This window comes from Panthera onca, chromosome A1 (assembly GCF_046562875.1).
Source record: "Panthera onca isolate mPanOnc1 chromosome A1, mPanOnc1 haplotype 2, whole genome shotgun sequence".
In the NCBI taxonomy this organism is placed as follows: domain Eukaryota; kingdom Metazoa; phylum Chordata; class Mammalia; order Carnivora; family Felidae; genus Panthera; species Panthera onca.
In genome coordinates, this window is record NC_138339.1 from 103,777,141 (window position 1) to 103,803,160 (window position 26,020).

Here is a 26,020-nt window from a genome sequence, read left to right on the forward strand (position 1 = left end):
TATTTAAGGATATAATTTTCTCCTGAGTAAGGTTTGGCTACATCCCATAGAGTTTTCCATGTAGTGTTCAACGTATGTTAGTTTCCCAGTAATTTATAAATTAAGTTTTTATTTACTCTTTGACACAAGATTTATTTGGAAGAGTGAGGTTTTAGATTTAATGACATTTTAATGAGTGAGTGGGTCCTATAAGAGATTTTCTTTTAGAAACTTATTGAGACGTTTTATTATGGCTTCTTAAATGACCTTCGTCTCTATATTTTAAATAAATGTTACATGGACGTTTGAAAATAATGTGACCTCTCCCCTTCTAGAGATATCATGATTTTCTATGAAGTCAGGCTTATAATATGTATTATTTACATCTTTCTATATTTGTTTGTCATCTTGACATGACACATTTTGGGAAAGCTTTGTTAACCTTTCCCACTATACCTTTGGGTTTGACTTTCCCCCCACTCCCCATTTCTAACACTTCTTTTTACTTTTTGGAGGAAATATAGTGAAAAAGTTAAGAGCCCTGGTGCTGGTTCATCTGCCTGGTTTGAATATCATCCCCACCCTCACAAGCTGACATTGACAAGTTGCCATCACTGTAAAATCACATCACCTACTTTACAGGGCTCTTGGGAAGATTCTATGTATACTACGTATAAAGAGCTTAGAACTGTGCCTGACATATTGTGAGCACTCTATTACTCTTTTTTTTTTTTTTTTAAAGAGAGAGAGAGAGAGAGAGCGAGCTAGAGAGTGAGTGAGCAGGTGGGGGAGGAGCAGAGGGAGAGGGAGACAAAATCTCAAGCAAGCTCCAGGCTCAGCTAGGAGCCCAATGGGGTGGGGGCTCTATTTCAGGACCCTGAGATCATGACCTGAGCCAAAATCAAGAGTCAAACGCTTAATCAACTGAGCCACTCAGGCACCCCTCTCTTACTTTTTATGTATCTCCTATGATACTATGATACTCAATATGATATTGAGAGTGAAAATCTTCATGGCTGCTATATATTTTGATGACTCTATTATTTATTGATATGAAACAACTTTCTTTGCCCCATGTAGAGCTTTTTGTCTTGAATTCTATATGAACTGGTGTTAATATTACTATAGTGCTTTCTTTTTCTTTATATTTGCCTGGTATTTGGGCTCTGCATATTTTTAACCTTTGTGTTACTTTGTAATATTACTTGTATTAGATATATCTCTTGTAAAGAGCATACAGTTGGATCTTGCTTTTATTTGTAATCAGTCTGCAAGTTGTTATCTTTTAATCAGGGAACTTAATCTATTTATAATTGTTGGGATTCCTGATATTCCTGTCATCTTTATGTTTATTGTTGGACATGTTTCTAGATTTCTTGTCAAGTTTGGATTGTTGTACCAGGGGCTTCTAGGGCTAGTAGCTGAGTTCAGGTCTTTCGAGGCTGGTGTAGCTGGAAAAATGTCCGCTTCTGCTGCTTCGAAGTAGGAAAAAACAGAAAGTAGCTGGAGGGCATAGCGTCCGTGGTCACACTCTTTTAGTATGGATCTCAGAACTGAGTTTTCTTATAGGTATTATTTAGTGAGTATGTAATATAAGCCAGGGGCCTCTCTCTCTCTTTCTCTATCTTCATTTAACTCTCTCAACAACCCCATGATGTATTATTTTACTTACAGATAGGGAGACTAAATAAAGAAATTAGGGAGTGCTCCTGAGGAATTAAAGAATAAATTATTTATAACGTATAAACTTATTCCCTTTTCCACCATCTATGCATGGGATATGGAGCATGCTAAGAATTGGGTCCTGAATTGACTTTTCCTGAGTTTCTAAATGAACAGGCTGCCAATGCCACTGGGAACAGTGGGGCTTCTGATTCTGGTTCATCCAGTTTTCATTCTAGCTTAAGTTTCCACTCTACGTTGATTGTTCTAGAATGGATAATCCAGAGACTGGTAGTTTTTTCCCTGTTAGAGGAAAGAATAGTGGTATGTGCCACATCCTGTTTGTCTTTTTTCAGGGCCTAGGTCTGGAGTTAGTGGGATCTGTTCTAGCTGGTCTCACAAGATCTTGGAAAAGAGAAGGCTTGTGCTTTATCCATCTTTGTATCTCCAGTTCCTACAAAGATGCCTGGTCTATAGTAGGTGCTATTTTTTTTATTACTATTATCTTTTTTAATTTTAGTTTTTAAAATTTACATCCAAATTAGTTAGCATATAGTGCAACAATGATTTCAGGAGTAGATTCCTTAGTGCCCCTTACCCATTTAGCCCATCCCCCCTCCCACAACCCCTCCAGGAACCCTCAGTTTGTTCTCCATATTTATGAGTCTCTTCTGTTTTGTCCCCCTCCCTGTTTTTATATTATTTTTGTTTCCCTTCCCTTATGTTCATCTGTTTTGTCTCTTAAAGTCCTCATATGAGTGAAATCATATGATATTGGTCTTTCTCTGACTGATTAATTTTGCTTAGCGTAATTCCTTCTAGTTCCATCCATGTAGTTGCAAATGGCAAGATTTCATTCTTTTTGATTGCTGAGTAATACTCCATTTTGTGTGTGTGTGTGTGTGTGTGTGTGTGTGTGTGTGTGTGTATGTGTGTGTATCACATCTTATCTATCCATTCATTCATTGATGGACATTTGGGCTCTTTCCATACTTTGGCAATTGTTGATAGTGCTGCTATAAACATTGGGGTGCATATGTCCCTTCAAAAAAGCACATCTGTATCCCTCGGATAAATACCTAGTAGTGCAATTGCTGGGTCATGGTTCTATTTTTAATTTTTTTGAGGAACCTCCATACTGTTTTCCAGAGTGGCTGCACCAGGTGCTATTTCTTAAAATGACCTGAGCTCAGAAGAGCGCAAGTTATTTTACATTAACATATGAATTATGAGGTTTTAGAAAAAGGCCCATAGGACACAAATGTCTTCTCTTAAGGTTATGCCTTCTATAGCTTCTACACTACTGTGTACAATGCAATAAGAATAAAGTGTGTTGAGGCACCTGGGTGGCTCAGTTGGTTAAGTGTCCAACTTTGGCTCAGGTCATGATCTCATGGTGTGTGGGTTGGAGCCCCGCATTAGGCTCTGTGCTGACAGCACAGTGCCCACTTCGGATCTTCTGTCTCCCTCTCTCTCTGCCCCTCCCCTGCTTGTGCTCTCTCTCCCTCTCTCCAAAAAAAATAAACATTACAAAAAAGAATAAAGTGTGTTTAGACCTCTTTCAAGAGCTTGCTCTGGACAAAGCAGCATGTGCTTTCGGTAGGAGACTGTCTGAGTTACCCCTGATGGTTGGAGTGACACTGACATATAAGTGACTGCATTGGTAATGCAAGTGAGGACATCCAACTAATAAAAGTGCTCCTGAGCCAGCTGCTGGGGAGACATATAGCCCTGATCTCACAGGGATTCCATAGTTGAAAAAAAAGGCAACCCAAATGAAAACTCCCAGCTTACATCAGGGAAATACTGCTGCAGAGCTTTAATGAGATCCCTAGGTGAACCAGTTTTTTTTATACGGGCCTGTTTGACTTCCAAAGATATCTGGCTAGACCTTGATTGATTGTCAGGCTTTTTAAGTAGCATTGATTTTTACTGCTGCAACATTGAAATGATGAGGTCATTGTATTTTGCTACGTTATTGAAGTTCTTGTTAAAGCAACCTGGAGGTTATAAGCACATCTCGCCACTGGCTCTTTGCTTGTGCTAAGTTTGAGAGATGGGAAAGTCAAGGTAAAGTAAAATGACAAAGGCAAAAAAAATTCTCTTCTCTGAATATGAGGGGGCATTTCAGGTTTTTTTTTGAATTATAATGATAATTTATAGATTAACGAAATTAGTCATGGATGCTCCTTTCTTTTCAATATTAGCTCTCATTTATCGAGTAAGTCCACAGGCCCAGGGACTGTCCTAAGCATTTTATACACATGGGCCTTTTATTCTCGCTACACCTCCATGAGATAGGCGTTATTATCTCCACTCTGTAGATGAGGAACTTGAGGCTCAAACAGGTAAGGTTGCTCTCTCGGGGTTAACTAGCCAATGGCAGAGCTAGGTTTTGTATCAAGCTGCACCTGACTCCAAAGCCAGTGATTTGTATTGCTGGTTTTCTAAATGATGGGCGTATGAGTAGAGATTCCCTTTGGGTAAGATCAGAGAGCAATAGTTGAGGCTGTTGCCTAAGTGATGACATCTGTAGACTGTGTGGACCTAGGTTCTAGGGAAAACTGAAAATCACACAGTGCCTTAGGACACACCATCTTGACTTTCCCCCCTTATACTAGGCGACAACCTAAACCTCCCTTCTGCCTGAGGGAGGCCATGGCTCTGAAGGGGTTTGCGAGGGCTTTGCACATTTTGGGATTCCTCCAGCTACCATATATTGATCAGTGGCTGCCAGAAGCTTTAATCCGATTAGAGTCTGTAAAACTGGTTTCCATCTCTGGCGCCTGACTCAGGTTTCAGAGCAAGGGGAAAAAGTATGACATCACCCCTGCTCGCATCTGTGCTGGGTGGCTAATGAAATTACGTGATGGATTTGAGGACCATTAAAGTCAATGTTGATCCTTATTATTATTAAGAGTACTTTCAAATTTACTGCACCATGGGGCAGGCTCGAAAGCATCATTTTTCATAGGTGTGTTCACTGCTCTGGATTTTAGCGCACGGCTCCGTGGGATACGGACAATGCTAGCAGCACAGAGAATCAATTCTGAAATCTGCAGGATGAAAGCGCACGTAGCGCTTTTGCTGGAGGGAGGAGAACATTCTGGGATTTTTCCATAATGAGGAGTCCTGATGACCTCGGATTGAAAAAGTCTAAAATGAAGCAAGACATGCTTGTCAAAGAAATATGAAGTACCACTGTCGCCATTAGCATCAGCAATAGCAATTTTTAAAAAGTTTAAGTGGTTAGTGTGTAAAAAGAAAAAAAGTGCGCAGTTCAGGTCACCAACCATTTACTGAGCATATATACTGAACTAGCGCCAGAGATATACCATGCTAAGGGGAAAGACATGCCTGTTTTGATCATCAGTGTATCTCCAGGGCCCAGCCAAATGTCAGACATGCAGAAATAATTCTCTCTTCAAAACTATGCATATTGTGTAACATATATTCTGTCAACTGCATAGATCTTACATGTACAACTCGATGAATTTATACACATACTCATGGAACACTCAGCTGTCAACTATCACCCAAATTAATTATAGAGCATTTCCCATATGCTAGAAGGCTCTCTTTTGCCCTCTCACGTTTTTCCAACAGAGATAACCACTATTTTGACTTCTGTATCCACAGATCAGTTTTGTCTGTAGTTCATATACTTCACATAAATCCAAAAAAGTTGAATCTTCATATAAATGGAATCATACAAGATGTTATCTTTTTGTCTGGCTGTTTATGTGAGATTTGTCTATGTTGCTGCATGTCAGAGTATGTAAAAGTAGTTTGTTCTTTTTATTGCTCTGCGGTATTCTGTGGCATAACTATTCCACCATTTATTTATTCCTCTACGATGGGGATTTGGATTGTGCCCAATTTTTCGCTGTTAGAAACAAAGCTATTGTGAACATTCTTATACTTTCAGGAGTCAAATTTAGTGATTCATCACTTACATATAACACCCAGTGCTCATCCCAACAAATGCCCTACTTACTGCCCATCCCCCACCGTCTTGTACATGTCTTTTGATTGACTTTTCTTTGAGGCATGTGCACAGAACTGGAACTGCTGGGTCATTGAAAATATTTTTTGAGTTGTTGAATTAAAAAATACAGTACTTTATTTGGCTGTGGCTCACTCAGGACTTGCAAAGACCCATAGTCACCTGTCCTATGTATTCTCAGTGGAAAATAATTCAGTGATAACAAAGAATTAAATTAGGATATATAGAGATCACCATTATTTACTTAATACAATGACAGTGTGAGTTTACACATGTGTTTTTTTTTAAGATTTTATTGTATTATTTTTTTAACATTTTTTTTTTTTTTTTGAGAGACAGCGAGAGAGCACAGTCACGGGTTGGGGGGAGGGGAGCGGGCTCAGAGAGAAAGGAGACACAGATCCAAAGCAGGCTCCAGGCTCTGAGCTGTCTGAACAGAGCCTGACGCAGAGCTTGAACTCACGAACCGTGAGATCATGACCTAAGCCGAAGTTGGATGCTTAACCGACTGAGCCACCCAGGTGCTCCAACATGTGGATTTAAGGTATAAGACAGTACCAAAAAGTTGATAATCTAATAATTTTATCCCACCAAACTCAACATTATGCTTCAGGTTATTTAGTACCAGTACATAGCATATTCACTAAAAAAATTATTGAGAGCCCATCATGTGCCAGGCATGTTCTAGGCATTGAGGCTATATTTGAGAACTCACAGATAAGGAGAGGTATCTTCCCTTAGGAGGTTTAGGTTCCAGTGGAGAAGATAGACAATAGATACCAAACCAATAAATATGAGCTATAAAACATCGCCATTGAAACATACAATGTGAATAAGTTTTGGGGAGAATTACCAAGAACATGTGCATTAGCCACAAATTTATGGATGATTTGTATTTGAATTGCATTTACCCATAGCTTAAAGCCTGGTTATTGGAAAATTAGAGGCCAAAGATCCTGTTCATGTGCATACTAATAATATAATAGTAATAGTAATAATAACAATAATAGCTAATTTTGTGGTCTAAGTACTTTACATGGATTATCTCATTTAATCTTCCCAGTTCACTGTGATATAGGTACTATTCCACATTTTATTTTATAATTTATTTATTTTTAAAATTATTTTTTTATTAAAAATTTTTTTAATGTTTATTTTTGAGAGAGAGACAGAGAGACAGAACGTGAGCAGGGGAGGGGCAGAGAGAGAGGGAGACACAGAATCTGAAGCAGGCTTCAGGTTCTGAGCTGTCAGCACAGAGCATGATGCGGGGCTCGAACTCAGGAGCTGTGAGATCATGATCTGAGCCGAAGTTGGACCCTTAACCGACTGAGCCACCCAGGTGCCCCGATACTATTCCACATTTTAATGGTGAAGACACTGATGCACAAGAGGTTGAATAACTTACCCAAAGTCACACAGTTGGTATGTGGTGATATGAAGATACAAACTAGGCAATCTGACTTTAGAGCCTGTATTCTCAGTGCCTGCTTTACCCTATCCTTTTCCTCCCGGTGAAAAAATATGCATTACTATACACTGGAAGGTTACCCAAATGACGCGTAATAAACTACACTGAGAAAGATACTACACTAACAATCATTTATGAAGTAAAAGCAAAAACTGGATAGCTGGGGTTGAAAACCATGACCGATTGAAGATAGCATCACTGATGCAATATTCACAAATTGTCTTTCCTGAAAACTATTGAAATTCTGTCTTGTATGTTCATGCCCAATGAAAGTTTTGCAGTATTTCCAAAAGAGTGGCTGCCAGACTTAACAGAACACTGAATTCAGTAAACTCTCTTCATACACTGGACTTAGAAAGTACTGTTAATTCACTTCGGAGGTTATTAGCGAGTAACATTCGGTTGTAGGCAAAAGTAAAAGCTAATGGAAAGTGTGTCATTTGCTCTCAGTCTGAAAGAAAGACTTGCATTTCTGAGTATGTGGAGGACAATTGGAAGGGCTCTCTAAAGGACCGAGGTCTACTCTGAGAATCACTGACCAAAGCGAAAGGAAGTTATACAAAGAACATTTCTACGCAACATGCCGAGTGCTATGGCTAGCTGTGTATGTCAGGGTTTAGTGGGGGCCTAATGAATAGCTTCCTCATTTTCCTCTAGGGCTCTGAAGCAATTAAGAGATAATCCAGAAGGAGGATAGAGATGAAAATATTACTGTTGTTACTGATTAAACTGATAATGGAGAACTCTGGAATGAGACAGATTTGTGCACCCGGGCAGAGGCAGCACTGGATGGACAGGACTTTCAAGTAGTTGACAGTGTGCCCCTTATGGCATTGAGGAAAGCAGGAGGAATTACGCGTTCTTTGTGGGCATTTAACTCCCTGCTCCTACTCTAAGCTGCTCCATCTCCCATGAAGGAGGAAGTGGGAGTAGAGAGAAGCCAGCCCTGTTAGGGTAGCAGAACTCCTTTACATGGAAGGAAGCATCAGGCTCAGAGAAGAAGATTTTCCTGTCCCTATAAAATACGTTCGGTATATATGCTATGGGGGTCCAAACCTGGAACAGGAGAAAGCACTCTCAGGAAAATAACCTGGGCTGAGTCTTGTAGGAGAGCCAGGAGCTAGCAAGATGGAGGTTGGAAGGGAGGATTCTTTAGATCCGGCTTTGGCCTGCAGACCAAATCTGGTCTGTTGCCAGTTTTTTGCAATAAAGATTTATTGGAACATAGCCACACTCATTCATTTATATGTGGTCTTTGCGTTTGTGCTATAATGGCAGAAATAGAGTAGTTGTGACAGAGACCATGTGGCCCCCCAAAGCCTAAAGTATTTACTATTTGGCCCTTAACAGAAAAAGCTTGCCAACCTCTGTTTTAGGCGAGGGTAGCGGTCGGGGCAATGAAGGAGGATGGTGTGCTTAGGGACCTGGCGTCAGGCACTTTACGTAGTTTGATAACACTGGGACATGAAGCAGGAAGAGTGTGGAGGGGTGGGGGTAGGGGTAGAGTGGTGAAGGATACTTGCATGTTCCGCAGAGTAGTGCCACAGCCGACCACGGTAAGAAGGCTGGAAAAAGTGATTAAGCAGGTGGATCCCTGGTTCTCTAGGACTTTACAGACTCCTTAATGATTAATGATGTTGAACATCTTTTCAGGTACTTATTTGGCATTCATATCTCCTCTTCGATGAAGTGTCTGCTCAAATCTTTTGACCATTTTGTACTGAGTTACTTTTATTCTTATTGATTTTAAGAGTTCTTTATATATTCTGGATTTAAGTTCTTTATCAGATATTTGGTTTATAAATATTTTCTTTCTGTCTGTAGCCTGTCTTTTAGTTACCCTTAGAATGCATTTCAAAGAGCAGATGTCTTTAATTTTGAGGAAGTTCCATTTATTGATTTTTTTCTTTTGTGATTAGGCTTTTGATGTTGTACCTAAGAAATATTTATCTAACCTAAGACCTCAAAGATTTTTATCACAGTTTCTTCTAAAAGTTTTATAGTTTTGAGCTTAGTTTCATATAGTTTTAGGTCTATGAACCATTCTGAGTTAATTATTGTATAAGTGTGAAGCATGGATTAAAGTTTTACCCCATTCTCCTTCTCCTCCTTACGCTTTGCATATGGCAATATAATGGTTTCAGCACCATTTGTTGTAAAGACTATTCTTTTTCCTCTGAATTGCCTTTTCATATTTTTCAAAAATCCTTGTATGTATAAATCCATTCCTAGAATCTTTATTCTGTTTCATTGATCTGCTTGTCTACCATTATACCAATATCACAGTATCTTGATTATTATGACTTTACAATAGTTTTGAAATGAAGTGCAGTTAGTCCTCCAACTTTGTTTTTTTGTTTTTGTTTTTGTTTTTGGTCACAGTTGTTTTGGCTCTTCTCCTTTGTATTTTCATATAAATTTTGAGCTCAGTTGGCTAATTTCTCGTTTTTTTGATTGGAGTTGCATTGACTCTCTAGATCAATTAGAAGAGAATTAGCATCTTAACATTATTGAGTCTTCCAACTCATGAATACGGTTTTAATTAGGTCTTTTGAAATTGGTCTCAGCAATGTTTTGTCGATTTAGCACATTACATTTAGGAGCTTATTTTGTATGTGAGAACTTTTTGTTGTGTGTTTTAAAAATGTGTTTTGGGGGAATCATGCAAGTGGGGAAGGGGCAGAGAGAGGGGGACAGAGGATCTGAAGTGGGCTTTGTGCTGGCAGGCTGACTGATGTGCGGCTCAACTCATGAACCGCGAGATCATGACCTGAGCTGAAGTCAGATGCTCAACTGACTGAGCCACCTAGGTGCCCCATGTATGTGAGAAATTTTACTGAGCAAAATGAACAGGCACATATCTATAGGTGAAAGATAACCTTCTACAGATGGTTTGATGTTGGCTTTTTTTTTTTAAGGTTTTATTTTTAAACAACTTCTATATCCGACAGGGGGCTTGAACTTACAACTCTGAGACCAAGAGTTGTATGCTCTACTGACTGAGCCACCCTGGTACCCCTGAAGTTGGCTTTTTAAGCTGGTCATGGATGCCCTCCATGTGCTCTGGGAACGCCTCTGTGGTGCTTCTTCCAAAACATATGGTCTTTTGTAGAGAATGGGTTGAGATAAAATCATAATGAGTGATTACTCCCAGACAGGGGTCAGGGGAAGTCCATTAAAGGTGCCCTGTGGTGGGTAAGAATAATGAGGATTTGCGTAGACATGAAAAGTATGTCCAAAGACATTCCTCACATACCAGATGGAGGTAGGTCTGCAGGGGATGGCATGCCACCCTTGCAAATGGTCACAGGAGTGACTGACGGAAAAGACTTCAGCATGACGCAGTATTTCTTGTCCCCTATGGTGAGAACATTTTTCTAAACCACCCCCAAGAGAAAAGGCTGAAGTGGGAAGAGTGTTAGCTATGTCTATGTGATAGCAAATATCTAGGTGGTAACTGGAGATTTTAGCATTTGGAAGTTTATTTCACGTCCTGGATTATTGCTATTAGGTGGATTAGATAAATGGTAGAAGTGAGTTTGTCTCTTTTTAGCTGCTTATTTCATGTCAAAGGCATAGTTGTAAAATAAAAACAGCAGGCAGTGGCAACAGATTGGTTATGGCAAAAGGAGGATTAAAATGAGTCAAACAGGACTCCAGTGTTTCTCTTGTGGGGGTTTGATGATATTGTCTGCAGTGAGGAGTAACCCTGGCATGGAAAAGGAGATATACAGATAAGGCCTACATTAAGTTCATTTGGGCATTCGGTTTGTTTTTATATTAAATATAATTTATTGTCAAATTGGTTTCCATACAACACTGAGTGCTCATCCCAACAGGTGCTGTCCTCAATGCCCATCACTCACTTTGCCTACTCTCCCACCACCCATCAACCTTCAGTTTGTTCTTAGTATCCAAGAGTCTCTTATGGTTTGCCTTCCTCCCTCTCTGTAACTTTTTCTCCCCTCCCCCTCCCCCATGGTCTTTGTTAAGTTTCTCAGGATCCACATACGAGTGAAACATATGGTATCTGTCTTTCTCTGCCTGACTTATTTCACTCAGCATAATGCCCTCCAGTTCCATCCACGTTGCTAAAAATGGCCAGATTTCATTCTTTCTCATTGCCAAGTAGTATTCCATTATATATATAAGCCACATCTTCTTTATCCATTTGTCACTTGATGGACATTTAGGCTCTTTCCATAATTTGGCTATTGTTGAAAGTGCTGCTATAAACACTGGGGTGTAATGCCCCTGTGCATCAGCAATCCTGTATCTCTTGGGTAAATTCCTAGTAGTGCTATTGCTGGGTCATAGGGTAGATCTATTTTTAATTTTTTTTTTAACGTTTATTTATTTTTGAGACAGAGAGAGACACAGCATGAACGGGGGAGGGGCAGAGAGAGAGGGAGACACAGAATCGGAAGCAGGCTCCAGGCTCTGAGCCATCAGCCCAGAGCCCGACGCGGGGCTCGAACTCGCGGACCGCGAGATCGTGACCTGAGCTGAAGTCGGACGCTTAACCAACTGAGCCACCCAGGCGCCCCTATTTTTAATTTTTTGAGGAACCTCTGCACTGTTTTGCAGAGTGGCTGCACCAGTTTGCATTCCCACCAACAGTGCCAGAGGGTTCCTGTTTCGCCACATCCTCACCAGCATCTATAGTCTCCTGATTTGGTCATTTTAGTCACTCTGACAGGTGTGAGGTGGTATCTCAGTGTGGCTTTGATTTGTATTTCCCTGATGAGGAGTGACGTTGAGACTCTCTTCATGTTGGCCATCTGGATGTCTTCTTTAGAAAAGTGTCTATTCATGTCTTCTGTTGGGCATTCAGTTTTATTTATTTTTAAAGATATATTTTTTTTAATGTTTTATTTATTTATTTATTTATTTTTAAAAAATTTTTTTTAACGTTTATTTATTTTAGAGACAGAGCATGAACAGGGGAGGATCAGAGAGAGAGGGAGACACAGAATCTGAAACAGGATCCAGGCTCTGAGCGGTCAGCTCAGAGCCCGACGCGGGGCTCGAACTCACGGACTGTGAGATCATGACCTGAGCCGAAGTCGGACGCCCAACCGACTGAGCCACCCAGGCGCCCCTTTATTTATTTATTTTGACAGAGAGAGAGAGTGCAAGGGAGGGGCAGAGAGAGACAGAATTCCAAGCAGAACCCAATGTGGGGCTCAAACCCACGAACTGTGATATTATGACCTGAGGTGAAACCAAGAGTTAGATGCTTAACCAACTGAGCCACCCCGGTGCCCCTGGACATTCAGTTTTCAATAAGACTTGGTGGACTGACCAATTGCTTGATGTTCTATATTTGTTCCCTAGAGTCTGTGCCGAGGAGATTCTTTGGGGCCACTGTGAGGGCAAAGATGGTGGATAAGCCAAGTGGGCAGAGATGTAGACCCTCCATCTTCCTCCATCTTATCCCCAACTGTTCAACCAAAGGACATTCTCCTCCTTTCAGAAAAAGAAATCTGTGTTATGTGTCAGGATTCCATATCAGAAGTTGCTTTCTAAAGACGTGTGTGTGTGTGTGTGTGTGTGTGTGTGTGTGTGTGTGTTGGAGAACCACTGGAATAGACTAGATCAGTGACGGTGATCCATGATGAATGCCTTCCTCAGAAATAAGAAGAAAAATGCCACACAAAACTTGGGCTCTTTGCCAAAATTGAAGGGAGTCACTCCCTTTCTAGCATGAGGTTCTGCTACAGTGACAAGTTACTGATAGCCCAACATTAGGGTTGCCAGCTATTGCATGGGACATACTTATGCTAAAAATTATTCCCTGTTTAGCTGAAATTTAAATTTAATTGAATGCTCTTTATTTTTATTTTCTAAATCTAGCAGCCATAATAAATGCATACTTCATCTCAAAATAATGAATGGATTGATTCTCCAATATAATTTTCTTAAACACTGACCTCAAAATTCTCACATCTTGGTTACATGCATCATAATACATTAATCCTTTGGCCTAACATGCATGGATTTCCCAGCAGCCAGCAGTTTTTCTTTGCTGGAATATGGGTAAGGGAACCCGTGTTGTCAGTATTTTTAGGACAGAAGGGCCTCACTCTCCCCCAGGACATTGAGGACAAATTTGTCCAAACTCTGCCATTGGACTGATTTTTCCATTTTTGTTTTTTGTTCTTAAGAATCATTCCATTTTTGAAATGTCAAGTTGCAAGTTTTCATTAGAATATCAGAGATGTCTTGGAGCATTTCATCAATATTATTTGCTTTTTCCTCAACAAGATAACCTTAAAAATTATTTTTGTTGTCTTTGTCACTTTTTCTTTGCAAACCTCAGTTCATTTCACATGTTATTGTGCCAAGAAGTTGGTTAATGCTACTAAAAACAGGTCGCTCTGGTTTTGTATCCTTCTTGCCCTTAAGGATAGGGCAATTATCCTTCTTGGTTCTTAAATGTCTGTTAGAAATCTGAGCATATCAGAGGACCCCCTAGATAGCTGCACTAGCATTTTAGATGTCTTTTGCTTGTCGTTCTCATTTAAATATCATTACAATAAAGACTGTTATAAGAAAGCTTTCTAGACAATGAAATTAAATCCAGGTTTTGGGTGATTCATTATGTGAATGGTTAAAAGCTGCTTTCAGGATGTGCTAAGTATTGTACATTTATCCTCACATTCAATTCTCATAGCCCTATGAGATAGGTGTTATGTTTTCATCTTATAGAAGAGGAGGCTAAGACACAGAGAGCCAAAGCAACTTGCCTAAGGTCACACAGCTGGAAATTTGTAGGATATGGACCCGTACATCTGTCTAATTTCACATTTTTTACTTATGGTTGTGGTGTTATGCTCTACATACTGGACTTAGTTGGTCTGGCTTCAGTCATTTATGTGCAATAATAATTTGATAGAATGACTGTCTAGATTATAGTCACTCCAATAATAAGAGACATTGAATGTGTGCTTCCTGTTTGTGAATAAGGAAAGATAGCCGAGTTCCTCCTAGCAGGCTTATTCTTCCAATAGAAGCAGTTTTTCTTCAGTAATTCCTATTCTTTACCCAGAACTAGTCGTCTAATTGGGTCCCATTACATGTTACAAAAACCACATATGACAAAAGCCCGGCAATCTAGTGAGAGAAAAGGGGGTATATATGTGTTTCTGTATTCATGACATTTTTTTTCCCCTGCTGGGTTTAATTCCCTTTGCTGTGGATTTGTTAAGCACAAGCTGGATGTTGGCATTCTTTCTTCTCCCGATCCTTCAACCTGGAACCTGGTTTCTAGCAATGTGTTAATTTTAGCACCAATTTAGTTAATTAAAATAATTGGCAAGTTCCTTGAGTTCATCACAATGGGAGTTTACCTATTTTTAACTGTCTAAAACTTAATGTGGTAGTGTTATTTTTACTCAGAAAATAATTCTTCCTAAGTTATTTCTGAAAAATTTTTTTTCTCCACGAAGGAGGTCCATTTAACCATTTCTGATTCATAGTGAAGAGAAAGTCTCAGGGGCACCTGTGTGGCTCAGTCAGTTAAGTGTCAGACTTCGGCTCAGGTCATGATCTCACAGTTCGTGGGTTCGAGCCCCGCGTTGGGCTCTGTGCGGACAGCTCAGAACCTGGAGCCTGCTTCAGATTCTGTGTCTCCCTCTCTCTCTGCCCCTCCCCTGCTCGCTCTCTCTCTCTCTCTCTCTCTCTCAAAAATAAAATAAACATTAAAAAATTTAAAAAAAGAGAAAGTCTCTGTGAAATTAAATGATCTGTAAGGGCTTTTCCAGAAAGCCTTCCACTGAGTGTTAGGACCTGCTGCTGTCATTCTGTCCTTGGCAACAAAAAATTATTCAACCCGGAATATCTGTAGCTCTCAGCCCTGCATTCCACGTTGAGCGCCAGTTATTGTCTTTTATAGCATGAAGGACATAATTATCACTACTCAGGGCCGATCAGACTCTCCTTCTTCAGGATATGCCCCTCACGAGGAAGTTTGCTCAGGTGTTGACTTGGCTTGCCTCTGCTCCCCTCATTGTGCACTCCATGCTGGGATGGCCCAGTGAGCAAAGTCTCGGAAAGGCCCGCAAGGGACCCCCTCTCTCCCACTCAACCATGGCACAGTGGCAGTGCTCCTTGTTCTCCAGGGTGGTTTCTTTGACCCCTTCAGTATTCTTCTTGCTGGAGTGGCTTCGCTGAAAGGCCTTCGGCTACTTGCTGAGGTTGGCGAACAGGCTGGAAGGAAGTGCTGCTTCCCTGAGCAGGAAGGAGAGGCTCATTGACATTCCACTAGTGAATTGTCCTTCACTTGATGTTGAAGGAGAATAAGAGACACTATCTGCAGCAAGTCTAAGTTAAAGTGCAAATGTGATGTTTGGAAAGGGCAACCCAATATTTGAACTTGGACTCAGTCCTGGGCACTCTTCTCTGTCTGCCCTCACATCTTGTCCTATGCCTCCAAACGTCACCTCTCTGCAGACGACCCCCAGTCTCTCTTCTGAACTCCACACCTCTGTGTCCAGCTGCCTATAGGACATCCCGCTTCTATTCATAAAAGGCACATCTCACTGGCATGTTCAAAAAAACTCTTGACCTTCCCCTCCAAAGCTGCTCTTCTCTTTTTCTTCCTTCTTGGTAGATGTCTACTTCAATCTTTCACTTACTTGGCCCCCAAACCTGGGCCTCCTCTGTCAGTCCCTTCTTTCTCTCACATTTCACGTCCAATCAAGCCTCACATCCTGTCAGCAGTACTGTGACAATATGTTTGGCATCTGACCAATTTTCATTGCCTCACATCTGTATCACTCTAGTCCAGACTGCAGCCATCTCTTCCCTGTGATATTATACTAGCTCTCTCCTTGCTTCTCCCTCTGCTCTGCCAGGTCTCTTCTTCTCCACGTACTAGCTGGACTGATAGTTTAAAAAACATAGACTATGGTCCTTTTCAGTTGAAAGCTCTTCAGTAATTTTCCATCTTATTTGCTGTAGGATGCAAACCACGACACGAAGGGCCTCCCAACCCCCAGATCTCTCAGCCTCTTGCCCCTTGTTCCCCCTTCAGGGCAGTCACAACGGCCTTCTTACTTGGAATATGCCAAGGACACGCTGCTCTGTTTCCCGCATCTGCCTGGGACACTCTTGCTGTAGAGACCCACGTGACTCCTTCTTCCCTTTACATCTCTGCTCAAACATTATCTTGTAAGAAAGTCTTCCCTGGTCTGGATAAAATGCTATCCTCATCGGAGAGCAGAGTTTTTTGTGTGTTTGTTTGCTTTGTGTACTGTGAACCCCCATTACCTGCCACCGAGCAGACGCCCAGTAAATACCTGCATTGAGTAAGTACAAAAAACTTTATCAGTTCCCAGGCAAGAAAATAGTTTTGTTGGTTTTCCTTGGATATCTTTGATTTAGTTTGGGGTTCCAGTGCCACCTTGATTAGTATCTTATAGGATCACGGGACGATTCCATATCCTGATTTCTTCACCTGTAAAATTCCTGGTTGGACTTGGTAGTGTAGAAGGCAAGTTGTAGCTACATTTTGCTGGTTTTGTACCTGTGTGATCTCTCTCAAGATCAAACAGTAGCGTATTGGGGGGGTTGGGGTTTCTTCTGTGGTCGTACACCTGTGTCTGAAATGATGGTGACAACCCATTCTTCTGCACTTTCTCTCCACTTTGTGAGTCTTTTCTCCTTCTCTCCACGAAGCATATTATGCACTGGTGTCACTATAACACGCAGTGTACAAGAGCTGCCGTGAGATGTGTTGCCAGGCAGCAGTTAATAGCAACAGATCATCAGAGTTTGCATATAATTTACATTAAGGAGTCAGAGTGGACTCCGGATTCTCTGTAAAATAATCTGACCTTGTTCGTCTATATGCTGCAGTGCTTCCTCAAGTGGGGGAGAAATGGTGAAGCATGGTGGGAATTATGTATAATCCAGTGAATGCTTCTGGGGAATGTCTCGTGTGCGAAGTCACTGATTTTATGTGTTGTAGGGGAAAAACAGAAATTTCAGAATCACTGGTGTTGCAAAACTTGCAATATAGGGGTAAGATATGTCTCTGCTTTCACAGATTTTATGGTCTAGATTAAAAGACAGGACCTATTTGTGCCGTAAAAGTGTGCGTAAGAAGGTGAGTTAGTATGTACATGTGCCAGATGTGTGGTGCGGTTTGTTCTAGGGCTTTAGGGTGGCATCCTCTGGGCCAGATTGTGGGGACTGGTTCATCAGAGAGGGTAGATTTGAACTACGTTAGGAGGAGCTTCTCCTCCTCTCAAGGCACAGCTCTACAAGATGCTCTCCCTCCCTCCTTCCTGTAGCTGATGGTGATGACAGCTTGGTTCCATTACTATTCCTTGTGGTCCTGCTTTGTCCACACTGTCATAAATCAACTCTCTAGTTGTCCTAGTTCAGGAGGGTCATCCCTTTCCTCTTGGAAATCCTGTTGGGATCCTGATGATACATTCAGATAACAAATTTTTCTTTTAATGGGAACAGACAAGAATTCCAGATTATGGCTATTTTTCTTCAGCAATATGCAACCTTACAGAAAAAGAAGCTTGATATCTGTACTGAAGGAGAATGTGTACCATTTCTAGCCTGCCGCTTCAAGTCCCTGGACTTAGGCACCCTGTTTGTTCTTGTCAATGCATGTGCTTCTTTGGATGAGCTAAGGAGGAATTTGTCCTTGGTATCCTAAATAAGTAGGTTGACACTATAATTTATTTTCTGAAGTGGAACACTTTTGAGAGTGCAAGGAGGTACTCTAAATAACTACTCAGAGGCAATAGGTGTAAACCAGGATTGTTGGAAGCAAACACGACTGAATGGTTGTTCTACAGATAGAGGGGTGTTGCAATTGGCTTTCGTTAATCTGGAATCACAATGCTGCCCCCTGAGAAAATAAAGGGCACCCCTTCCGTTTGCTGGAGTGACCCTTTTGGTCATCTCCAGGGGCCCTATCCTGGGCTGCAGGGAAGAGTCTTTTGTCGTCTATCCAGTTGTTGAATGAAGAAGCCAGCTCATGGATTCAGGACCATTTGGATGATTGAAGATTCTCACTGTGGGCAGAGGCCAGGTGGCAGCATGGGTAATATCTGGGCTCTTCCTAGCATTGCCTTTGATAGGGAATTAAGGTCATGTGACTCTTTTTGAGAGGTCTGTTTCTTAGTGTCTTCAAATTCTATGTCATTGTGATCAAAAGAATTGAAGCATGGTCTGGCAGGCAAGAAAGTGATTCTAAGTCTGGCAGACCCACAATAGATGAGAAGGATGCAGATCCTCAGAGAAAAGGGCAAGAGCACTTCAATCAGAACTAGCCTTGTAAGCAAAGGCTAAACATCAGGGTGCCAGCTGCTACACAAAGCAAATTAAAGACCTGAGCCATATCACCGATGCACCCGTGTGTTTGCAGGGCTAGGCTTATTTAGAGGGATATATTTTCTTTATAAACCTTTCATCAACTCAAAATGTGAAGAGATGCTTCAAAGCATCTGACTTCCCCAGCAGCCTGGTGTGTGCGTGGAAGCTAATGCTCCTCGTTTGGCTTTGTGCTGTTAGCTCAGAGGCAGTGTTTGGGATTATCTAGCCAATTACTACGCTGCTTCTGTGTCTGCCTCTCAAGGGATGTCCCTTGAGACTCTCTAATAGAAACATTTCGTTTCCCTAGAAGAACAGTTTGGTCACCCTTTGGGTAACCACCTCTTGTAATCTGTGCCAGAGTTTGTGTTTATTTCCACGGCTTGAACATACCCTTTTCCTCTCATTGTCTTAGTACTTGGTGTTCTTGCTGGTAATTTATGGAGAGCCCTTTGCATCCTGCTTTCCAGCCTGGTGATCATCATTTCTGTTTTTTGCAAACACAGGTGTTTCTTACAGTGGATGATTCTTCATGTGCATTCATGAGTTTGTATATGGATATTTTGATTTTGTAAAAGAGCGGGAAGCTATTGTGGTTTGTTGGAAAACCACTTGCAGGATTAAGTGATGTTCTGGTAACATCAAAACAGAAGCTTCTAGCATTTGGGGACTATTTATTTTTAGTATGACTCAGTGTGACACTTAGTTGAGTTAGAGTTTCAAGTATGTAACAGAGATAATGGTTAATTACCTCAGCAATAAATTATGCCTAGAATTCTAATAGCTGCCATAAGGTGAAATCACTGTGGTTGAGATTATAGGCCTAGTGGCTTGGGCCTTCTTAAGTATGGTTGATGTACAGAGGTTAGATAGGTGAGCACATGCTTTTAGTTCCATTATGCAATATTTGTGAGGCCTTAACAATGGAGGTAGTATGTGGATCATGACTAAATTGAACACAATTGCCTGTATACAAATTGGCATCTCTTTGGTTTTCCATCAATTACTACTGCATACTTTTGTTTCTGACTGTCTTCCTGGATTTAGAAAGCTTCCCAGGGTGCCTTTGTATTTTTTTGTCTGTGTTTTTGGACCCTTCACTGAAATGCTTCTGTAGGTGAACTTTTGGCTAGCTGCCTGCCCTCAGCCAACAAAAGCATTAATTTGCCTCCTTAAGCCTTGTAATTCACTCTAAGGTACAAAGACAGCTTGTTGCTTCTTTCCTGGTCAGAATAACAAGGACTCCCTGTGCAGTCTCTTCTCTCAGCTCAAATGAAAAGAGGAACTCAAGGACTCTGAGAGGAACTCTACTATAACTCACTCAGGAAGATCCTCTGATAGTCAGAACATATATCCTATGACCATCACTCTTATTCCTCTTCTGTTTTAGTATTTTTGGAAACTCATGAGGTTTCTAGCAAAGAAATGGGTGTGGCATTCAAAAGGAAGATCAGGAGTTCATTGGAGGGGTGCTACAATAGAAAGAACCTTAAATACTCAGTATGAATCGCCTCTGACTCATTTCACTTGTTCATTCATTAATTTATTTGTTCATTCATTCTTAGAAAACTTACAAAGTGTTTGGTAAGTACCAGGTAACTACTTGGTGCTAGAAAAATTGATAGTTGACACTACATTTGTTTTCCTTCCCTTTTGCTGATGATCTAATAGTATACACTGAAAATTCAGTAGGCTCTAGTAAAAACTCATAAGAATTAACACAGTTTTTGAAAGTGACTGGATTCAATAATAATTGAAAATGAATTTTTCCCCCTCTGCACTAATAATAACACCTAGGAATGGAAGTGGGAAAAGTATGTCACTCAAAGGAGTGACATAAAATTACAAAATAATTTTTTAGTTTACATTTTAATTAGTTAATATACAGTTCAGTCTTGGTTTCAGAAGTAGAATTCAGTGATTCATCACTTATATGCAACACCTAGTGCTTATCACAAGTGCCATCCTTAATTCCCATCGCCCTTCTAGCCCACTCATCTTTGACAAAGCAGGAAAGAATATCCAATGGAAAAAGACAGTCTCCTCAACAGATGGTGTTGGGAAAACTGGACCTTGACATGCAGAAGCCTGAAATGGATCACTTTCTAACACTGCCCACACAAAAAAATTCAAAATGGATGAAAGATCCAAATGTGAGACAGGAAACCATCAAAATCCTAGAGGCGAACACAGGCGGCAACCTCTTTGACCTTGGCCAGAGCAACTTCTTACTAGACATGTCACTGAAGGTAAGGGAAACAAAAGTAAACATGAACTACTGAGACTTCATCAAGATAAAAAGCTTTTGCACAGTGAAGGAAATGATCAACAAAACTAAAAGGCAGCCTATGGAATGGGAGAAGATATTTGCAAATGACATCTTGGATAAAGGGTTAGTATCCAAAATCTATAAAGAACATATCAAACTCAACACCCAAAAATCAAACAACCCAGTTAAGAAATGGGCAGAAGACATGAATAGACCCTTTTCCAAAGAAGACATCCAGATAATTAAAATTACAAAATATTTGAAAAAATTACAAAATATTTAGAAATAAGTTTGGCACAAAAGGTAAAGGGCCCATATGAAGAAATATTAAATAAATCTGAACAAATACAAGTACATACCGCATTCTTGAATGGGGACACATTATATCCTAAAATGTTAAATCACTCTGGTTTCTCTTCAGATCGAATACATCTTTCGCCTTTTACTAAAATGTCAAGTCATCCCAAATGATTGTATGAATTTAGTGTAATTTCAGTGGACTCTCAAGTCATTTATAACTGAACAAAAACATCTCAAGTTTCATATAGAAAAATAAATGCACAAGAAAAAGTAAGAAAAGTATGAAAAAGAACAGCTAGGGGATACTTTTCTTACTAGATACCAGTATATTCAACAAAACCACTATATTAAAAACTAATTTGCAAAAAATAAATAAGCCAGTAAACTAGAACAGAGAATCAGGAATATATCCTGCATATATGAAAAATTACCATATGATAAAGGTGGTACTTCAGTAGGAAATTAATGATTCATTTAATAGATAGTGTTGATATAGCCACTTTCATTCTAGAAAAAAATAAAGTTGGACCCTATAACACAAAATAAGCAAATATAAATTCCAGATGGCCTGAAGGTTTCAATAAACAATAAAATAATCAACATTTTAGAAGGTAATCTAAGAGATTATATGCAACCAAAGAATAAAAGAGACCTTTAAAACCAATTCAAGAAACCCTGAGGCCATGATATATACCATCATAGATGATTTAAACATGTAAAAACTACAACACAGGAGAAATATGGTAGATTTGGAAGGAATATTTGCCACAAGCATAGCAAACAGGTGCTATTTATAATGTACAAGTAGGGTTGAGAATCACTGAGAAAAAAACAAATGACCTCCCCTCAACATTTGGTCAAGAATATGAATAGGCCACTCTCAGAAGAGCAAAATCTAAAAGCCTAGTTGATTAATCAATGAAAAAAAGGCTTAAATTTACTAGTAGTCACAGAAAAGAAAATGAAGGTAACAGTAAGTATCATGCACTTCAGTTAAAAAGAGCAATGGTGGGGCACCTGGGTGGCTCAGTCGGTTAAGCGTCTGACTTCAGCTCAGGTCACGATCTCACGGTCCGTGAGTTCGAGCCCCGCGTCGGTCTCTGGGCTGATGGCTCAGAGACTGGAGCCTGCTTCCGGTTCTGTGTCTCCCTCTCTCTCTGCCCCTCCCCCGTTCATGCTCTGTCTCTATCTCAAAAATAAATAAACGTTAAAAAAAAATTAAAAAAAGAGCAATGGTATCTATGGCTGAAAAGTAGGCAGGGAGAAGGAGTTCTCAAACTCATGGAAATGTGAATTGTTACACGCTTTCTGGAAGCATCCTGGCAGCATCTATGAAATTAACAAAAATATATATGTGTGTACTTTTTCAACCAACAGCCCAAGTACTGGGAATCCTGTGGATATAACAGCACCAAGAGATAGGTGAAATAATATTTAGTGCAGGATCATTCATATTGCTACAAACAGAAGAAAACAGAAAACAAACTGAATGGACATCAAAGGGGCAATGTTGAATTTATAATGATATATCTTCACTGTGAAATATTACATAACTATTAAATGTAATTGGAGCTACCCAGGCTGATTTGGGGAGGGATTGCTATGAAGTATGGAGTAGGAAGAACAAGATTCAGAGAGGATGACCTAATGTGGAAAATTCTGAGTGAGCAGTAGAGATGAGGACAGGAGGTGAGGGAAGAGAAGAGGCAGACAAGGAAGGAGAATACAACACACTAAGATGATCCATGGTGTGTGTGTGTAGGTGTACGTGTAAAAGGAATTGGAAAAAAAGGTGAGTTTGATTTATATAAACTGACTTGTAGGTAGGCACTTTGGAACTTAAGACTTTGGAGATGGAGTAGGTTCCACAGCAAGACAAGGAACAAGATGTGGCCAAGGTGCAGGGGGACAAAGGGATGCAGAAGTGGAAGCCTGTGGACCCCAGGAGGTAAAGAAAGGGGCTGAACTTCACCGTATGTGTGGATGTTAGAAGCTGCTTGGGTGGGAGCCTGATCTGAGCCAGCACTGACGTTTTGAGTCAGAGGGCAGAGTTGGAGGGGCCTGAAGCTTATACCATTCTTCAAGAGGATGGAAATCATGAATGCTAAATTAAGCATAAAAGAAAATTTATTTAGAATGAGAAAAGAATTGTAGCCAATTACAAATTTGAAAAAGCTGATAGCACGAACAGCAAAAATAGACTCTTTGACTTCATAATCTTTGCCTCTTCATATGACACCAGTTTTGTAATATCCTTTTCATAGAGGGGAAAGAAAGGTAGCTCATTTTTCTTAATAACATGGGTGAAGTTAAAAAATTATTGATAGAAAAGAATTTTTTTTTCAGTGTCACAACTTACTAGGCTCGTATCACATAAATTTTTAGAATTGTTATCAAATTCAGAAAAATATCTATCAAGGAGAAAACTTCTGTTTTGATGAGGTGTCAATGAAATCTGAGTCTGCTACTGATCTTTTAGTAGATCTGAAGATTAGAAGAATTTTTCATAGACTGGCTTTTGGTACTGTTTATTTCAAACCGGGTTTCCTCTGGTCTACCCAGCACACTCCTGGTCCTGAAACACATGTTTACATATTCCCTGATAAGAAAGTCCAATGAAATGATGAATTGATGTTCCTGAAATACATGTTCATATTGAGGTGAAGTCTTTTACCCTGTACCTCTATGTCGCTCCGAGGCCATCTGAGTACTCCTGGAAGCCATTATTCTACCAGGACACTAGCAATCACATAACCAACACAGGAATGACTGAGAACTACGTAAATATATTTTACCCTTGTACTAAACTTACATGAAACATACCCTCAACTCAGCTTTCTCTTAGCTGGATCCCCCATATGCTCATGACTTATCTAATGCCTTCCAATACGGAGGGGAAAATTGGAGTGAAGAGAGACAGCGATTGTAACCATTTTGGTTAAAATAGCTAGGTTTTACAAACTTTACAAAAAACCTCTGACCTAGAGCTTTGGAACTTAAGCTTCATTAGTTTACTATTATGTTATATTCCCTCTTTTATTGGAAACCTTCTTGGTATTCTACTAGATATTATATTAAAGTCACTGTAAGTCCGTGTGTGTGTGTGTGTGTGTGTGTGTGTGTGTGTGTGTGTGTGTGTATGTGTGTTTATAGCATTTCTTATTTTCTTGCATTTTTTTGGGGGTCACACTACAGCATAGGTCCATGTAACTCAGTCTTGCTTTTCTGGCTTCAAATCATTTTTTTAAACCCTGGAATCCCAATACAGGAACATTAAACACTATGACTGTAGTAATTTTAGAGTCAATGTCCTGAAAATGAGAAATTCAGATGAAATGATGTACTGCACAACATCGTTTCCAGCCCCCTGCACTACCACTGAAGCTTTGCATACATTTTCCTCCTTCATTTTCATACATATTATATTTACCATCAATCTTGTGGCAAGTTGCAGAACAGGGAGGTTGGGTGACATGGTTCTCTGATGGGGAGATCAATCCATAAATGGTCCTTTCCTGCTCAGGGTGAAAAAACTTGAGAACACAGCATTGCTACTCATGGTTCTTTCTTTTAACCCCACTAGGAGCTTCAGTCCTGGTAATGGTAGCAAAACAGTCAGCCAAAGTCTAAAGAGAAAAACTAATCAAGAGGAAAGAAGAAAAACCACGAGAAGTGATACTGCGTTCACTTGGGGATTATTTGTGATGAGATTGAATATAAATGTAAGAATCCCGGAAATGTCAAAAGAAGGCCTTGGATAAAGCACTCAAAGCCCTGTTTATCTGTGGGAAAAAGATTTGTATTTAGTAGTGGCCTAGTTTTTAATTTTTCCTGCTCCTCATAAGGTTTTTGTCCCCTGCACATAAGGGTTTAATGCAACTGGTTTTGAAATATTTCCCATTTTGAATTTGGAAGGCTTATACTTCAGACCCAGGCTTTTCCTCTCTGTTCTTCCTTTCCAAGAGATGTCATTGTACTTCTGCCCAAACACTGCACTATCCAGAAAAGAAGTGTGTGTCCACGTGTGCCTGTGTAAGACCACTCTTACCAAACTTTAGAGTAGAATGTACTGCGCGCGTGTGCGCGCGCGCGCGCGCGCACACACACACCCACCCCCACACACACACCCACCCACCCCCACACACACACACACCCACCCACCCACACACACACACACACACACACACACGGTTTTGACATTACTGGTTTAACCACACTGCAATTGCAATAATGAAAAGCAGAACAGGGCAGAAGCCCAGGGGCTCTGGGTGTGTTTTCCAGAATGGATTACACAAATCGGTGGGAGAGAAATAGCTTCATGTAAAGAGAGGTGTTTGGAAATAAGGGCATCGAGTGCTTTCTGGAAGAAATGTAAACCAGATGGAGGAACCCCAAATTAAGAGTGATGATCAAAGGAAAGAAGTAGCTGTTTCTTAGAAGCAGTGGGGGGAATGGGTTAATTCTCTATCACCTGGTTGTCGAGATAATGGTGTGGGAGGAAGGGTGGTGCAGTGCAGACATCACATTTGGAGCTGTGAGGCCCAAGTTAATGCACCTTTCCGGATGTGAGTGACCCCACCTTCTGGGCCAGTGCCACATGCTCACTGGAAACCATTGGCCACCATCTTTCCCTATTTCTTAACGCCGTCAGCCCTCCTAGCCTTCCCAGCGTGAGGGCCCTGCTTGTGCCTGACTACACCATGCTTACTGGGCAGGAATTACAGCAACCCCACCCTCCTGGCTTTCTACCATGTCCAGGTTGGAAGAATTGCTGAAAAGTGGTGTGAGACCTGACTATCCCAGGGGGCTGACTCCTAGAGACAGGAGACAGTAAGGACCTGGCAGATACTTTGTGCTCCCTCTCTGCCACAGGACTATTTTGAGCTGCAGGGTTCCATGTGGTCTCTCTGGAGAAGTCCTACCTGAAGAAGAAACCAGCTTTATTTTTTTGTGAGCCTATGGCCAGCTCAGAAATAGACTATCTTAGATTTGTTTT

At 40.6% G+C, this 26,020-nt stretch overlaps 1 long non-coding RNA gene across 1 annotated transcript in view; it reads left to right on the top strand.

Moving 5' to 3' along the window:
• The window catches only part of LOC132681310 (uncharacterized), a 132,918-nt gene extending 107,890 nt beyond the window's left edge, over positions 1–25,028 (top strand). The window contains exon 5 of the long non-coding RNA XR_013554098.2: positions 24,608–25,028. This is a non-coding gene — a long non-coding RNA (uncharacterized LOC132681310). The remainder of the gene's footprint in view (positions 1–24,607) is intronic.
• The last annotated feature ends 992 nt before the right edge of the window (positions 25,029–26,020 follow it).